The sequence below is a fragment of the Agelaius phoeniceus genome, chromosome 7, assembly GCF_051311805.1.
Source record: "Agelaius phoeniceus isolate bAgePho1 chromosome 7, bAgePho1.hap1, whole genome shotgun sequence".
Classification (NCBI taxonomy): Eukaryota; Metazoa; Chordata; class Aves; order Passeriformes; family Icteridae; genus Agelaius; species Agelaius phoeniceus.
Genome location: NC_135271.1, coordinates 10,382,729 through 10,397,527, shown reverse-complemented (window position 1 = coordinate 10,397,527; position 14,799 = coordinate 10,382,729). Strand labels below are relative to the sequence as shown.

At 50.3% G+C, this 14,799-nt stretch overlaps 1 protein-coding gene across 25 annotated transcripts in view; it reads right to left on the bottom strand.

The window, feature by feature from the left end:
- Positions 1 to 11,742, bottom strand: part of PCBP3 (poly(rC) binding protein 3) — a 44,925-nt gene extending 33,183 nt beyond the window's left edge. For 23 of the 25 annotated variants that reach the window (XM_054653054.2, XM_077180944.1, XM_077180937.1 and 20 more), the window contains exon 1: positions 11,632 to 11,742. The gene's annotated coding sequence lies outside the window, so the exon portion shown is untranslated. Of the gene's footprint in view, positions 1 to 7,243; positions 7,335 to 11,631 lie in introns of those variants that run through there. The other 2 variants (XM_077180935.1, XM_077180934.1) reach the window with 2 other exon arrangements.
- Positions 11,743 to 14,799: the final 3,057 nt, after the last annotated feature.

Genomic DNA, 14,799 nt, shown 5'->3' with positions numbered 1-14,799 from the left:
GTCAAGACAGGGTTGGAAGGAGGAAAAACCTTAAACCACATGGAAATGCATCAGCCACCAACGAGCTTCAGCTGCTGGGAGATGAAGCTGTGGGAGGGCTGTGGGAGCACCATCTACACAAGTGACAACAAATGCCATTTGGGAACAAAGCTGCAATTCCAGCTGCTGCCATTTTCCATAGCTGTAGTCATTTTGGTTGACCTTTCCTCCTCTCCACTCTCCAGCTTTGGTGGAAACATTTTACCAAAAAAGATGCCCTGTGCCGTCCTAGTACATCAGCCAGGAGGATATTCCTGCCTCTCCCCTGCCCATAATCATTAAAAGCAGCACAGGAGATGAACGTCCTCCTCTGGCCCCCACAGCAGGCATCTCTGGAGGCTTCTTTCTCAGTCACCTGCTCCCATTTCCCTGCTCCCCTCCAGCTGAGATCACAGCCTTACAGAATCATTTAGGTTGGAAAAGATCTCTATGAACACCAAGCCCAACTGTTTCCCCAGCACTGTCAAAGTAAAAAACCCTGTCCCCAAGTGCCACATCAATGCGCCTTTTTAGCAGTTCCTGGGATGGGGACTCCACCACTGTCCTGGAGAGCCTGTGCCAGTGCCTGACCACCCTTTCCATGAAGAAATTTTTTCTAATGTAGAATCTAAACCTCCTGGGGCACACCCTGAGGCCATTTCCTCTTGTTCTGAATATCTGCGCTGATACAATGATGCAGAGCTCCAGCGCAGTCACACTGCAGTGGGCACAGCCACATCCCAGCCAAACACCTGCCCTCCCCTCCAGGAAACTCCCAGCCGATTTCCTGGTTTTCTCCTTTATCTGGTGAACCCCACTTATGGGCTCAGGCATTAACCTCCACCAAAGCAAGCTCAGTCCAGGGAGAATGGCTCGTTTTGTTGTGATGGCAGAACCACTACTGCAATCTTTTGTATCAAGGTCACTGGATGAAACTGTAGCCTTTCCCTGCCAATCTCCCCAGGATGATGGTTTGGAACATAATTTTCCCCACTGCAACAGGACAGCAGGATGAGAGTACCTATCTCTGTGCCCTGATACATTTGTGGGAGATAAAACCTTGAGGTTTGTGTTAATTGCAGGTTTAGAGGAAATTTAGGTACCTTAGAGATACATCTGCAGAGATCTAGGATGCAGAATTCCCATTAGCTCACATGAGCTGCTGCAGTGTTGCAAGCAGAGGTCAGACACAGAGTGAGGGAAATGCAATGTAGTAGCAGCAGGATGTTAGATGTCCTTAGGAAAGCCAGAAAACCTTGGGCTGTTTTCAGGGCTTTTTGATTGTGAGACCTTGAGCAAAACCAGTGGCTTGAACCTGTTTAACCACTACCTCAACAATGTTATTAGAATTATTAAGAGTTATTCAAAGAATAATGGGTCCTCACTTAATTTGTTTAATTAAAGCTAATTTTGGAAAGTTGGGGTGAGCAGGGAGGGGATGGGAACATCATGTTGTAATTCAGCCACTTCCAAATCACTCTTTTAGTTACTTCTGGAACAACTTGCCAATGAAAACAGTATTTTCAGTGAATGTCACACTGCGTAAGTGCATCAGAAACTTCCCCCTATGAGGTGATGAAAGCCAATGCTCATTGCAGCTGGGTCCACCATGACTCAGTGACCAGAAGCACCGGCACATGTCTGTAAGCCTTTGGCAAGACCCTGAGTGCCAAGGAAATAACATTTCCTGGGATAAGGAACATCAACTCTTTCTCCTTTTGTCTGCCAGCAGATTAAAGGATATATAAAAGGAATTACATTATTTTCCTGAAATATCGGCTGTCCTTCCAAAATCAAGCCATTATTTTGGAGAGGCTGGGAGTATCCATGGGAGCTGCTGATGGTCCAGCGAGGATCAAGCATTGGCTGGGTCTTGGCTGATGCCAGGTGCCCCAGTGGGCTGAGGGAGGCAGAGCCAGCAACACTGCACTGCCCACCCAGCCTGGACCCTGCTGCGGGGCTCGGCACTGCAGAGTGGGGCGGGCTCTGCTGCAGAAGCCGAGCCAGGGGAAAGAATCCCAAACGTCATCGCCTGGCACTGCAGAGACCAGGAAAGTGACTGCTTCGGTGCCACACTCTGCGTCCACGTCCCTGACTGCCAGTGGCACTTGGGAAGCACCACAAGCAGTGCTGCAGAGGGCAGCTGAACCAAGCCCACCGGAGACTGGAGTAACTGTGGGGTGTGCAGGGAGCTGGGGTGGATGAAACCACTGGAAAATGGCTGGGAAATGCTCTAAAACCCTCCAAAACATTGATCAGGGACACTCCTGTTAAAATGCCAGGTGACAACCCAGGTGGGAGAAACTCTTGGCAACCAGAGCAAGAAGCCAAAATGAGTGCAGCAATGTGAAGAAAATAAGATAGAATTTTGCAACTTAACTGTGTGCAATTAAGTGCACAGGAACAGAAGAAATGCTCCCCATCCACCTCAAAGTGGCTGGGAGTGACAAGCTGACTTGCAAGACCAGGAGAATGAAACCAGGAATGGTGAACTGGCTCTTCAAAGGAGATCCAGGCAGCAGAGAGCAACTCCACAGCCCTGGGGCCAGCAAACACGGACCCACGGGCAAGGGCTGGAGGAACCAGGGTTCTGCAGCGCAGGAGGGCAGAGGGACATAGGGCCTTGAGCGAGGGGCTTAAGCTGCACTGAAGAAGAACCAGGAAAAGAGCTTCTCCACAGCCATGCCATGCTGCCAGTTATCCTTCTTTAAAACTTCCAAACATTCATGTGTGGGCAAATAAAGCTCATGTCTGTTCAACAACCACATTTACAACCTTGACACCAAGCCAGATGCACCCAATTCAGGGTTATTTCCTCCCAGCCAAAGGCCAAGGAACAGAAGCCAGGAGGTGCCACCTTGCAGCAGGAGATGCCTCCACAGATGCCCCAGGGATGCTCTGCCAGGGTTGTGCATCAGCCCCAAAGGACCCATATCTTGCCCCAAAGGAGCCAGCGCAGTTGGAAACACACCCCAAGGGATGAGACAGTCAAATATGAGCCCCCTAAGTGCCAGATTTTAGATGTCATTTTTCAGGGGAACCCAAAGGACTCCCCAAAAAGGATGCTCACAGCCACAGACCCATGCTGGATGCTAGCAAAAGAGAGAGCACAGGGAGGTGTGTGGACCTCCAGAGACAAGCAGCTTGTTCCTCAGCATTCTGGAAATGAGAGGCACAGCACTGCAAAAAGCTCCAGGCACATTCCCAACATCCTTGCAGCTGGGGGACAGCTGAGAGGAGAATCCCTCCATGTACCTGAGAAAGCAGAAAGTGCCCACCTTCCAGGGCACCCTCCAAAACAGATAAGGATGCAACCAGGAGTATCTCTCCACAATGCGCAGCGGCAGCTATCTCACAACCCCCCTCATTCACCTCCTCCTCCAGAGCCTGCCGGCTGCCCTGGCTTTAATCCCACAGGCAGCATCATGCCAATAATTTCCTCCATTTTCAATCTACTTCCCTCCATTTTCAATCCACTGATCTGGGGGGAGTCCACAAATCCCTTCATCCTGAGAGTGAAGCAATCTACTGCTTCATCTCATCCCATCTCCATTTCTCTAATCCCTGGAAACAGGAATGAGGTTTGGAGCACATGGGCTGCTCCAGAGCAGTCTGTCCAGGAACTGTGGGACAGAAACATGGGGGCTGGGGCTACTCTCATGAATGCCACCCAACTTCTCAAAGCACCTGGGGCAGTTCCAAGCCCCTCCTGATCCAGGGATGGGGGAATAGGTCTTCCCACTCCCCCCAGCTGCCATGCTGGAGACGTAAGGGACAGATTAGGTGCAGCACAGAAACATGTGGGGATCAATCACGGGTGATGGGAGGAGTTACAAACACCCTGGTCCCATCAATCCCGGTCGAATCCAGTGCTCTTTATCTGCAATCCCAAACCTATGATTTTTCACCCTGGCCATGGATACTCTTTGGGAATGGTAGACTGATCAGTGGGAAATGGGACTATTGTTTCTGCCTTCCCTGGAGTAGCAACCCAGCACCCTGAGGGGCTCGGTCAGGATGCAGACTGACCCCATCCCTCCTTTGCCAAGCACCCACTGGTGCAGGGCTGGAGGAGGCGGGAGCAGGGGATCCCACACCAACGGCCACCACAGGACGGTGTCCCACCCGACACTGTCCCCAGCCCAAAGGAAGGGGCTGCAGGGTCATGTGTGACAGGGCCGTGTGGTGGCTGTGCTGGGCTGCACTGTCCCCATCCTGCACAGTGCTGGCTCTCCCCGCTCCAGCTGGTGAGGAGGAGGATGGGGGCCCTCGGCATCCGGGGGTGGATCGCCAGCGTGCTGCGCTCAGACCCTGACAGCAGGCTCCAAAACTGTCACTCCCGATCTGTTTTCACTTCAGCTAAACCTCAACCCCGATTACAATCAAGGAGAGCCGCCTCTCCTTTCCCCTTCTCCCTGTGGTAGGTCCTCTGTAACCTCGGGTCTCAATGCTGAGCCAAACCCCAGCCAGGCTCTGCTGGGAATTGGGGCTGTTGGAGATGGGGTCACGACTGCTCCATCCCCAAACCTGGCCCTGGAAGTGAGGGCACAGGCACTGCAGTGGTTGTATCCCTGAAGGGCCGTGGGTCTGTCAAAATCCATGGGGGATGCGCCACCGATATCACCAATACCACAATCTGCCTCTGCCATGGGTGTTATCCAGCTCCAAGGTTGCATCCATGCAATGGAAGGGGTTTGGTGGCAGTAGGGTGCCCCCACTGCCTGCTGCCAGCTCACTTAGCAACCCCCAAATTAAATAAATAAATTAAACCAGATGTGTGTGTGTGCATGCGATCATAGAACCAGGATGGATGTGTTCAGCAGAAAGCTGGGAAAAAGCTCAGTGGATGGAGACAGCCCTCATCGACTGGGGAAGCTTTCAAATTCCCTTTCCAACTCAGCTGGCCATAAAGCAGCTGCAGAGAACCATCAGACTCCCGTCATAGGGGCTGTCACCCATCCTCATGCTGCAGGACTAGGGGGCTCAAGGGCAGAGGTGCCACCCTGTGGGTTTGGGGACCGTCCCCTGCTCTCCAAAGGCACACAAAGCCTGCAGTCAGGGCTCCCAGTGCTCCACTACCATCGGGACCAAGCTCATCCCAGTGTGCCAGGCATGTCCCGTCCCCACCACGGAGAGCCGTGCCACCAGCAAGGTGCCCTCTCCACCTGCTCCACAACAAACACCCATTTTCCAAGAGGGGGCCTGGAAAAAGCAACTGATCCCTTGGGAAAAGCAATCCTGGGACCACCAAAGCAGCATGGCTGGCTGGCACCTAGGGGAGTATCCCTCAAGGTGGGAAGTGAGCAGCTCCCCGTGCCCCCTGGTCCACCCCCAAAGGGAGCTGGCCACCACTGAGGGATTTGCTCCATCCACCAGCAATCCCAACAGCATTCCTCTTCCCGCATCCCCCGCTACATTCCCGCAGCTTCACCAATGCTATTTTGAAAGCATTGAAATAATGTTGGAGGCACTTATATAGAGATTTGTCCCAGCAGCCTTTTGTCCCCACCTCAAAATGACCATTTTTCTTTGAAGGAATAAGCATCCTCTTAATTCAGCAAGATTAAAAGAACATTTCCTGCAGTTATTTCCCAAGAAGAAAAATTTGCTTTTGTGTCTGAGAACGCTCAAAATATTTATATAAACAAATCCCTAAAGGAAAGGGGGAAGTCTGAGATTAAGGGCTTTGGAAATATTACTGAGTTATTCTAGAATTCTGCATTAAGAGCAAAACCCCAGTTATTAGGAAAGAATGCCTGTTGTTTTTTTTTTTAATTCAGGGTTGGGTTTCTGTATCAAAATGCAGCCTAGCATCTGTCCTTGCATCTGTCAAAACAAAGGTCAATCATTTTATGGAAACTTAAACACAATGTCCTTGAGCTAATGTTTATTTCTTGTTTATTTTTAAGCTGGATGTGACTTCCAATTAAGATTTTTTATGATGGTTCACATTCAAATCACATTATCCCAGAAATCTCAGATTATGAGAAAAACATATCTGAGGATATTTTTCCTTTATAGTATGGAGATGATAATTTGGGGTTGATTTCCACAGCTTTTAAGTACTCTACAACATTTGCCACTAATATTTCACTTTTCTACTTATAAAGTGATCATGAAACCAAGGAAAATACAACAGAAATATGACAGTATCAGGAAGAATTTTCACACCCTTTTTGAGGAAAACAGGTATCTGAGGGCAAACAGAAAACAAAGTGAGCATCATAATAAAAGGGATTCCTCTCTCTGAATCAAATTTCCCCAGCAAAAGGAAAGAAAATGAATGAAAATAGGATGGAATTAAATAATAAGAATATTTATAGCATTAAAAATTAATAGATGTGGAATGGAAATAGAAATATTTTTTAAAAATACTGGAACTAGAATGGAATTCAAAATAAAAATAAAAGAATATTAAAAGTTTGGAAATATACTGGAACTAAAAAGTAGAAATACCTAAAACTAAACAAAACAAAATAACAGAAGGTAAAAATCAAATTAATCAGGGTTGGGGGTTTTATTATGTAGCCACACTACGACATGATTAACATCCCTGTTATTTTAGTGTCCACTCCTTGAAGGCAATTCCATTTGTGCCATTCCCACCCAAGAGCACACACAAGTGACACTGTCCAAAGCCTATGCTGCAAATCATGGAATTTAGGAACAGCTGGATATTCTGGTTAAGGAAGAGATGGATGCCTCCCTACCCATGGTGGCACTGGCTGCTGGGCATGGGTAAAATGGAATTTAACTAAAATAACTAATTTAACTATTTAATAAATAATTTAACTAAAGTGCACGCTTCGAGAACAATGATTTTGCAAAACAAAGTTGCAGCAAGATTTGTCAAATTTAACTCACAAAAAATATTTGGAAATTTTTTTTTTTTGCAAAAACAAAACCAAAAAGATATTTGGCAAAATAATTTCCAAAAAATATTTTGGGAATTTCTAGGAGAGACTTGGGGAGCAGCCGCTAACTTAAGGGAATCCCATTGCTTGCGTTCCAATGTCTCCCATAATCCCACCTCACACTGCCACAGATGTAAATTTCCTCCAGGAGAGATTCCCTTAAAACTGCTCCTAAGCATTCAAAGCTCTTCCAACCCACACCAGAGCCCAGGACCCGGCTCATTCCAGGACTCTTCCCTGACTTACACTGGTGGGAAAAGTTGCCCGCGGCGGGTGGTCTTCCACCAAGACAATCTATTAAATCTCCTTACCTTTCCCAAAGAACCGCTTTCGTGCTGCTTTGGCGGGAGGGGGATCCAGACAGATGGCCAGTCTTTTCACGTTTGGAAAGGATGAAAAATGCTACAGGGGGAAAAAAAAATCCCAGTGATTTTTTTCTTATTCCGCTGTTCAGCGCAGAAGGGCTCCCAACCTCATTGGCCCTGGGAGATCCACCACGTGGCATGGGATGAAGGGCACGTGACCTATTTTCTCCCAAATCCCTGGGTTTGCTGGAAAGGGGGATGCACCCACTGCTGATGTTCTTGTCATTTCATGGACTTTGATTTATTTATTTATTTTTATTATTTTTTTAAGGCCACTGAGCAAATCTGGATGCCCTGAGGTGATGAGGGCGAACCATCCAACACTTCCAACACAAAGGAGAAAGGATCTCAGCATCAGATGAGCTCTGGTGCGCTGCCTGTGTGAAGGGGGAAATTTAGGCATGTTTTAGAGTGTGCCTGCCCACCCAGTGCAGGGCCAGAGCTTCCAGGAGGGACAGGCGGGCTGTGCTAAACCCTCCATCTCAGAGGCAGCAGCACAGTGGGAAGGAGCAGGCTGAAGCCCTGCCTGCACATCCCAGAGTTCAGCTGGCTCCCTGCAGGAAGTGGGTATGTTACAACTGCTCCATCACCCAAACCAGATGATCTCCTGCCCCGATGTTGCTCCTGACCCCTCCTCAGCTGTGCTCATCCTCTGCTGCCCTCCTGGCTGATGCACCCAACAACTGCTCCAAAAGATGACAATCTCCTCTGGAGGCTGCTGGAACAGCTTTCTGGGAAGCTGGACCAAGAGCAGGGAGGGAGCGTGGCACGCTCTGAGTGGGCACTGCCCACTGCCACCAGCCCTTGGCCACGCCAGGCCCAAAAGGTGTTTCAGTGTCCTGCCCCACAGATACTCACCCAGCCCAAAATGCAGCACAATTCTGGGCATCCCAAAAAGATCCCCAAGACTCTGTGGAGCAAAGAAAGCCAAGCCACTGCTCTCAGTATTTGATTTTGACTGTTGCTGGTGGTGTACCCTGGTCCCAGCTCTGAGCCACCACATCCCAGCTGGCCATGGTACACAGGCCAAGCATCTCCTGTCCTTCCCTCAGTAGCCAGGGCAGGTACCAGCCCTTTGGTGTCCAGACATTCCATTTGGGGAAGGGAAAAGGAATTTTTGGAGCCCTCAGATATCCTCATGTTTTGTCCATCAGAGCTCAAGCCAGTTGGACCAGCCAGAAGAGGCATTTTTCTGGCAACTCAAGTCTCCACTGGGCTGTGCCAGCCATTGGCTGTGCCATCTTTCCATGCCACACCTGTTCACCTGAAAGCTACGGCCAAATCTACCTTGGGCATCTACCCCTAGTAGAGCCCTTCTGCAGAGCAGCTGTCCCCAGCCACCCCATCACCCAAGGGCTCAAGACCTTTTATCCAGGGGGGGCACCTAAGGCTCCTGGGAGGACCAGCTGAGCTTGGTGAAGCAGCCATGGCCACCTCCAGCCCTTCTTGGCATCACCACCATGTTCCAAATGCTGGTTCTTCCTTGCAGATGTTCCCCTTTCACGGCTCTGCACAGAGACGGGAAGCATCAGAAGCACAGCCCCTAATTCCAGATTCTTCCTGAGGCCAGACTGTCTTACCATGCTGTTCCCAAAACCACAAGTACAGCCATAAAAGGCCTCAAACAGTGTAGAAAAGTGCAGGGTTTCACCCAAATCCTCTCTGGCTTGGAGGATCACGCTCCAGCCACATCATGGGGCACTCTATTCCAATAAATACACACTGAGGGAGAAACTTCCCACACTAAAATTTTCAAACGCAAACTATGGCCACAGCCCAAAGCACCCAGCTCGTCACTTGCCCTTCCCATGTTTTCTGATGGCCACAGAGAAGAAACATGAGCACCCTGGGATAGTGGAAGGTGTCCCTGCCCACGACAGGGTTTTGGAATGAGATGACCTTTAAGGTCCCTACCAACCCAAAGCATTCCATGATTCTGTGGTTCCATAAACCCCCACCCCATCTTTCAGCCCCCTCCTCCTTCCCCAGCAAAGCTAAAGCTGGGTCCCCAGTAATCTTCCCAATAATTATATAATAGAGAGGCAGCGGATAAATCATTTCAGGCCACTGTGCCGACAGAAAGCAAGCTGGATTAAAAGATCAGAACAAGCAATACTTAGATTAAAATGGTTTGTTATTTTCAGCTGTGGGAAAAAATCTGTGGCTAAAGCACAGAAGACACGAAACAAAGGTGCATCATCTTCTTTCCCCCCAAAACCTGACCTTTTTACGTATTAGCCAAGACAAGTTCTAAGTTTCCAACCTCAAATCAGGTTTTGCTTCCCAATAGTTAAAAAATGCACTTTGCCAGTTCATATGACATTTTAGCTAAAGATTAATAGATGCTTCAAGTTGTTTTTTGCCCACAGGAAGCCATCAGAGCCCTTAACTCAGGAGAACCAGTGCACGGCTTGGCAGATAACGTCACTGCCTACGAAAAATGTGGCTCCTGGCACGATGGGCACCAACCCCTTTCCCTTGTCCCATGCCTCCCCACACCCCCGAGCTGATGGCAGGCGCTTGCCAGGCTTACCGGCAGTGCAGAGGTGGCAGTGGCAACTGGGAGAAGCCCATCAGACAGTGGGATGTCTCTCTACAGGGACCTATATGTTGTCCCCCTAGCCCCCAGCAAGGTCAGCAGCTCGGGGTGCTATGCTCTGACTGATGGCTTTGGAAAGGCGTGAAGGGGAGGCAGGAATAAAAGGGGGAGAGAGGGAGGTGGTGCTGGGGGCTGAGCTCTTCCTCAGGGCACGGCGCTCATCAGCCCAGTTTGGATCGATGGGTGATTCACCTTCAAGTTCAGATTGAGCAGAAGGGTCAAACTGGGAAATGGTTTGGCACTGGCAGGCATGTCCCCATCACCACCCTGCAGCCTCATGTCACAGCTGTTTGCCTTGCTGGAATGGACAATTCCCACCCGACAGCATCTCCAGAATCAGCATTCCCATCTGAGCACATTGCTAACCCCGTAGAGTTTCCATCTTCCAGCATGACCAGTGACCACTCATCCCATCACCCGGATGGGAGATGGAGCAGCAGTTTTTTCAGTATAAAGTACCAGAATATCCTGAGTTGGAAAGGATCCACAAGGATCATCGAGGCCAGGTCTTGGCCCTGCACAGGACAATGCCCACAGTCCCACCTTGTGCTCTTCCAGGTGTCTCTCCCAGCTGTAGTTTTGCTATAAAAACATCACGGTACCACATACACAGGATCAGCCTTGAGTTCCGACGATGGAATCCCATGGGGCAAGAGGTCCAGGACACAGCCTTGGGGAGGGCTTGGACAGAGACAAGCACCAGGCTCCTCTCCCTCCTGTGGATGTGGGAGAGGGGCTGGGACACAGACCTGGGAGAAGGGATAGGATGGTGGACAGGGAGCATGAGAAGGCATAAAAGTTATGTCAGAGGCCTTACCAGAGGGAGATGGGAGCTATGAGATATTGTGATGTTCACCAAAATTTCACCTTATATTGTAGGAAAGTGTATTCACTAAAGCCAGAGAATAAAACACACTTGCTGGACAGGTGATGGCGGAAACTCAGACCAGACACAACCAGTACCCACCACATCACCAGAGGCCATGGGTAAACCTCCTCACAGTTTTCTTTGGCAAGTTCTATCCTTGCTGCAGCTTACTGGGTCACCTGCGGCTCCACTGGGAAACCTCCATCCCCCTATCCAAAACACACCCTTGTGCTGCAGGTGCAGGCTGTTTGCTCCGGCCAGTCTCTCCTGATGTTTTCCGGGCAGAAAACAGGGATAAGTAACACTCATAAAAGGAATGGGAGAAAAGAGAAATGGATTTGTCTGTTGGTACATTTCTGCTTTATGGAGCTGTCTTCTCCCTCGGAGACATACATCCTCCCCTCCACTAATGGAAATGTTGCCCTGCCTTCCATTCGTGCCAGTCAATGGCTGGGACAACACGATGGCCTAGGGCCACTCCGGATCTATTTTAGTCACAAAAGCAGAGCGGCTGATGAAAATCACTCCGTCTCTGCACTTCCCAGCTTAGCTCTTTTGCTGGTTTTAATGGAATGGCCAGCGTGGTGGAAAGCAGGCGGCGAGGGCAGAGACGGCGGGTTGAGAGACCTGCACAGATGCAGGAGAGAGGCCCCAGCACCCTCCCTGCGGGTGTTTTACAGCCTGATGGACCTGCAAAGATCGCTCCTCCCAAGATTTGCCCAGAGAAGCTGTTGCTGCCCTGTCCCTGAAGTGTTCTGGGCCAGGTTGGATGGGGCCTGTGGAAGTGTCCCAATGGAACAAGATGAGCTTTAAGGCTCCTTCTAATCTGAGCCATTCTGGGATTGTATGACTTGGAAAGGACCTTACCTTACCCTACAGGATGGCCTCAAGCTCCAGAGTGATTCCTGGGAAGGTCTGGCTGCACCAGAAAAGGGCATGCTGAGCGTGGGGGGGAATCCAGCAGTCCACGGCACAAGCCTGCAGACAAGGACACAGCAGAGGTTAAAGCACGGCACAGAGGAAAGACAAAAGCCGCTTAATGTGAACTTGACAGAGAAGTAAAAGACTGTGTTGGGGGTCAGGGGAGAATGATCAAGAGCATCAAGAGCACCTCCAGGTTGTGTTTAACTAGGCAAGCAGATTTTTTTTTCCTACATTGCAAACAGGTTTGGGCAGATCCTCAGCATCCACCAACCACAGGAAATCATCCTGTTGAGGAGGAGATCCCTGGAATGACAGAGAGACTCCATGGTGCTCACAGCCCAGCAGACCTCCTCTGTGGTCACCTCCCTGTGGCTGTGCCTAGCTGTGGAGCCAGGAGCCTACTTCCTGCAGAAATCCAGCGGTGGTAGAAAGGATCCAGCACGTTTCAGCGCCATGGGTTGCAGGTGCCAGCTGAATTTTTGCTGCTGCTCCCAGTAAGTTAAGTGGGGCATGCACTACCCATCAATACAATCAATGGAGCAGCCTCAGCCACTAATAAACTGAGTGCCAGAGGGCTGGAAAACCTCTCCACTACCCAGAATATTCCCCAGGCAGCAGGGTGAGTGAGCTGCAGATCCCTTGCTTGAACTTGGTGCTGCTCTTAGTGTGCTGGGGCACCTTATGTGTTAACAGGGAAAACCTGACTCTCTCAGTGACTCAGCAACCTCCGTGCTCATCCCCAGTACCTCGGCACTTCCCTGCCATGGGAAGGAGCTTGTCAGTGGAAGGGGAGCCCATGGGACCTCCTGAAGTCAGTCTTCAGCCCTGCTGATGCTCACAACAGCATCAGCACTAAGGTCAGAGTGGGTTGCCCAGGGCTTTATCCCTTTGGGGCTGAAAACCTCCAAGGATGGAGCATACACAGCCTCTCTCAGGAACCAGCTGTCCTCAGAATTTATGGTTTTTCTCTCAACAGTTCTCTCCATGTCCTCCAAGGTACTGGCTACATCCCCAGCTGGTGTCACCTACAAGCAGCATAGGTGCCAGGATGGACTCTGAGGGATTTCCCTGCTCTCCACTGAGCCTACACCAGCCAGATAAATTTTAAATCCCAGTAACTGCTGCAATCACAACATCCAGTCCCATGGGCTCTGGCCAAAACTAAAAGCCTGGAAAGGATGGAAACCTCAAAGTGTGACTCACCGTTGGAAGATCCGCAGGGCCAGGTCAGGGATCCCGTGGAGTTGGTGGTCAGCAGTGCCGGAGGCAGGGAAGGATCTGGAAGACAGCACATGCTGAGGAGGCCAGGCAGCCCCCCCACCTGGAATCTACAGAGCATCCTCCTAGCCCTGCCGCCATGGCCAAGGGCAACACAGGGAACAGGGAAGCCCAGGGCCAAATCAGAGGAGTCCTTGGTAATTGTTTTATTCCAATCAGTACCAATTGCTGGTCACTGATTCCAGGATTGATAACAAGAAGGGAAAATCCTCATCATGGCACCAGTCTCATCTACATACCCATGGAAAGGGAGCTCAGGCAAGTATTTAGCAATGCTGGAAGGACAAGGGGTTGCAAGGAAACCCCAATCCTTCTTCCCAGATCCAGTGTGGGCACAAATCAATCTGCATCCCATAAATTCATGGGGGAAGAGACTTGTACTTATCTTCTGGGTCCTAGGTTTGAGTTTATCCCAAGGCAAGGCTTAGCATCCAATGAACTCAGCATTAAGGAATTTTTTAGCAGTTTTCTTAATCAAAAATGGGTCCATCTTTCAGTAGCTCTGCTCCTTGCTATGTCCCACCCCTTCCACCCACCAAGCTGCAGGTGAGATGCCAGCCATGACCCTGTGCTCCTGCAGTAGGCACCAGTGCACACGCAGGAGGTGTTCTCTGCCATGAGGGTGCAGGTCACCTCCAGGCACACAGGTTTGGTGCTGTGCTGGGATAACCTCAGTTCCAGCACAGGTAAAAGTGAACCTCAAGCAACCCAAAAGCAGTGTCCAGGTAGAAACCTCAGCACTGCAAAGGACATCTTGGCTGCCTTAAGCACCATCTGACAACTCCAGTGGGGCTGTTTCCACAACATTCTGCTGGGCACAGCGATCCAGCACCTGCCACATAGCACCACAGTTGCTCCTTCCTCATCACTGACCAGTCCAAGGCACTCAGGAATTGTCTTAAAAGGTATCATGAGATGGATAAACAACATTTGGGTTGCTGGGGAACAATCACCCTTGCCATCTCCCAAATCCTCTCTCCAGCATGGCTAAAGGCCCTGCACCTTGTGGCTGCCCTGTCAGTAAAAGCAAAGGAACCAATTGAATTTTTTTTCCTGGTTGCTCTCTCCAGTGAAGCATGCATTGCCAGCAGAGGCAGCTGTAGGCTTCTCCCACCAAAAACTTTCCATCTGCTGATCCATGGCAGTGGAGAGCACAGCTCCATCCCTGCATGGCCAGCTTGCCTGCTAGCTCTCATGGACTACATCCCATCAGGAAATTTGGCCAGGAATGTTCAAAAGCATCACTCAGGATGCTGAAGGAGTCATTTCTGAACAGCAGAGTGCCCAAATCCCAGCAAAATCCCGCCTACTCCTCCCAGATAAAAGCACCTGAGGATGCAAGGAATTCCAATGCACCGAGATGTGACCAATCCCAAAAATCAGCCTCTGGAGACTACAGGATTTCACTGCCCTTAACTCATCCCAGTGAGGCCACAGGGACCCAGGGGCTGGGCAGCACCTGCAACTTGATGACCTCACCTGCACTGGAGCCCTTGGCCACCCCATTCCAGGGGGCTCGAAATTTGGTCTGGGATGGGAATGGAGGAAACACAAACACATAGACAAATCTGGGGCCATCAGCAGAATGCCAAGGGGAAGGACCGAGGGGGGCTCCTTGCTCATGCCCATCTTCCAAGGTGAGCTGGTGGTACTTTCATGTGGGGGCAGCTCCCATGCCTGGTCCCACAGGGCTGTGAAAACTCCAACTCCCTGCTTTCCTACCACCCCAAATACCACATTCCCTACTCCACACCACTCCCCTTTCCCAAAAATACCAAAGCCTGCTGTGACACCCACCCTGCCTCTCCTGCAAACTCAGGACTTCAGCTTCCC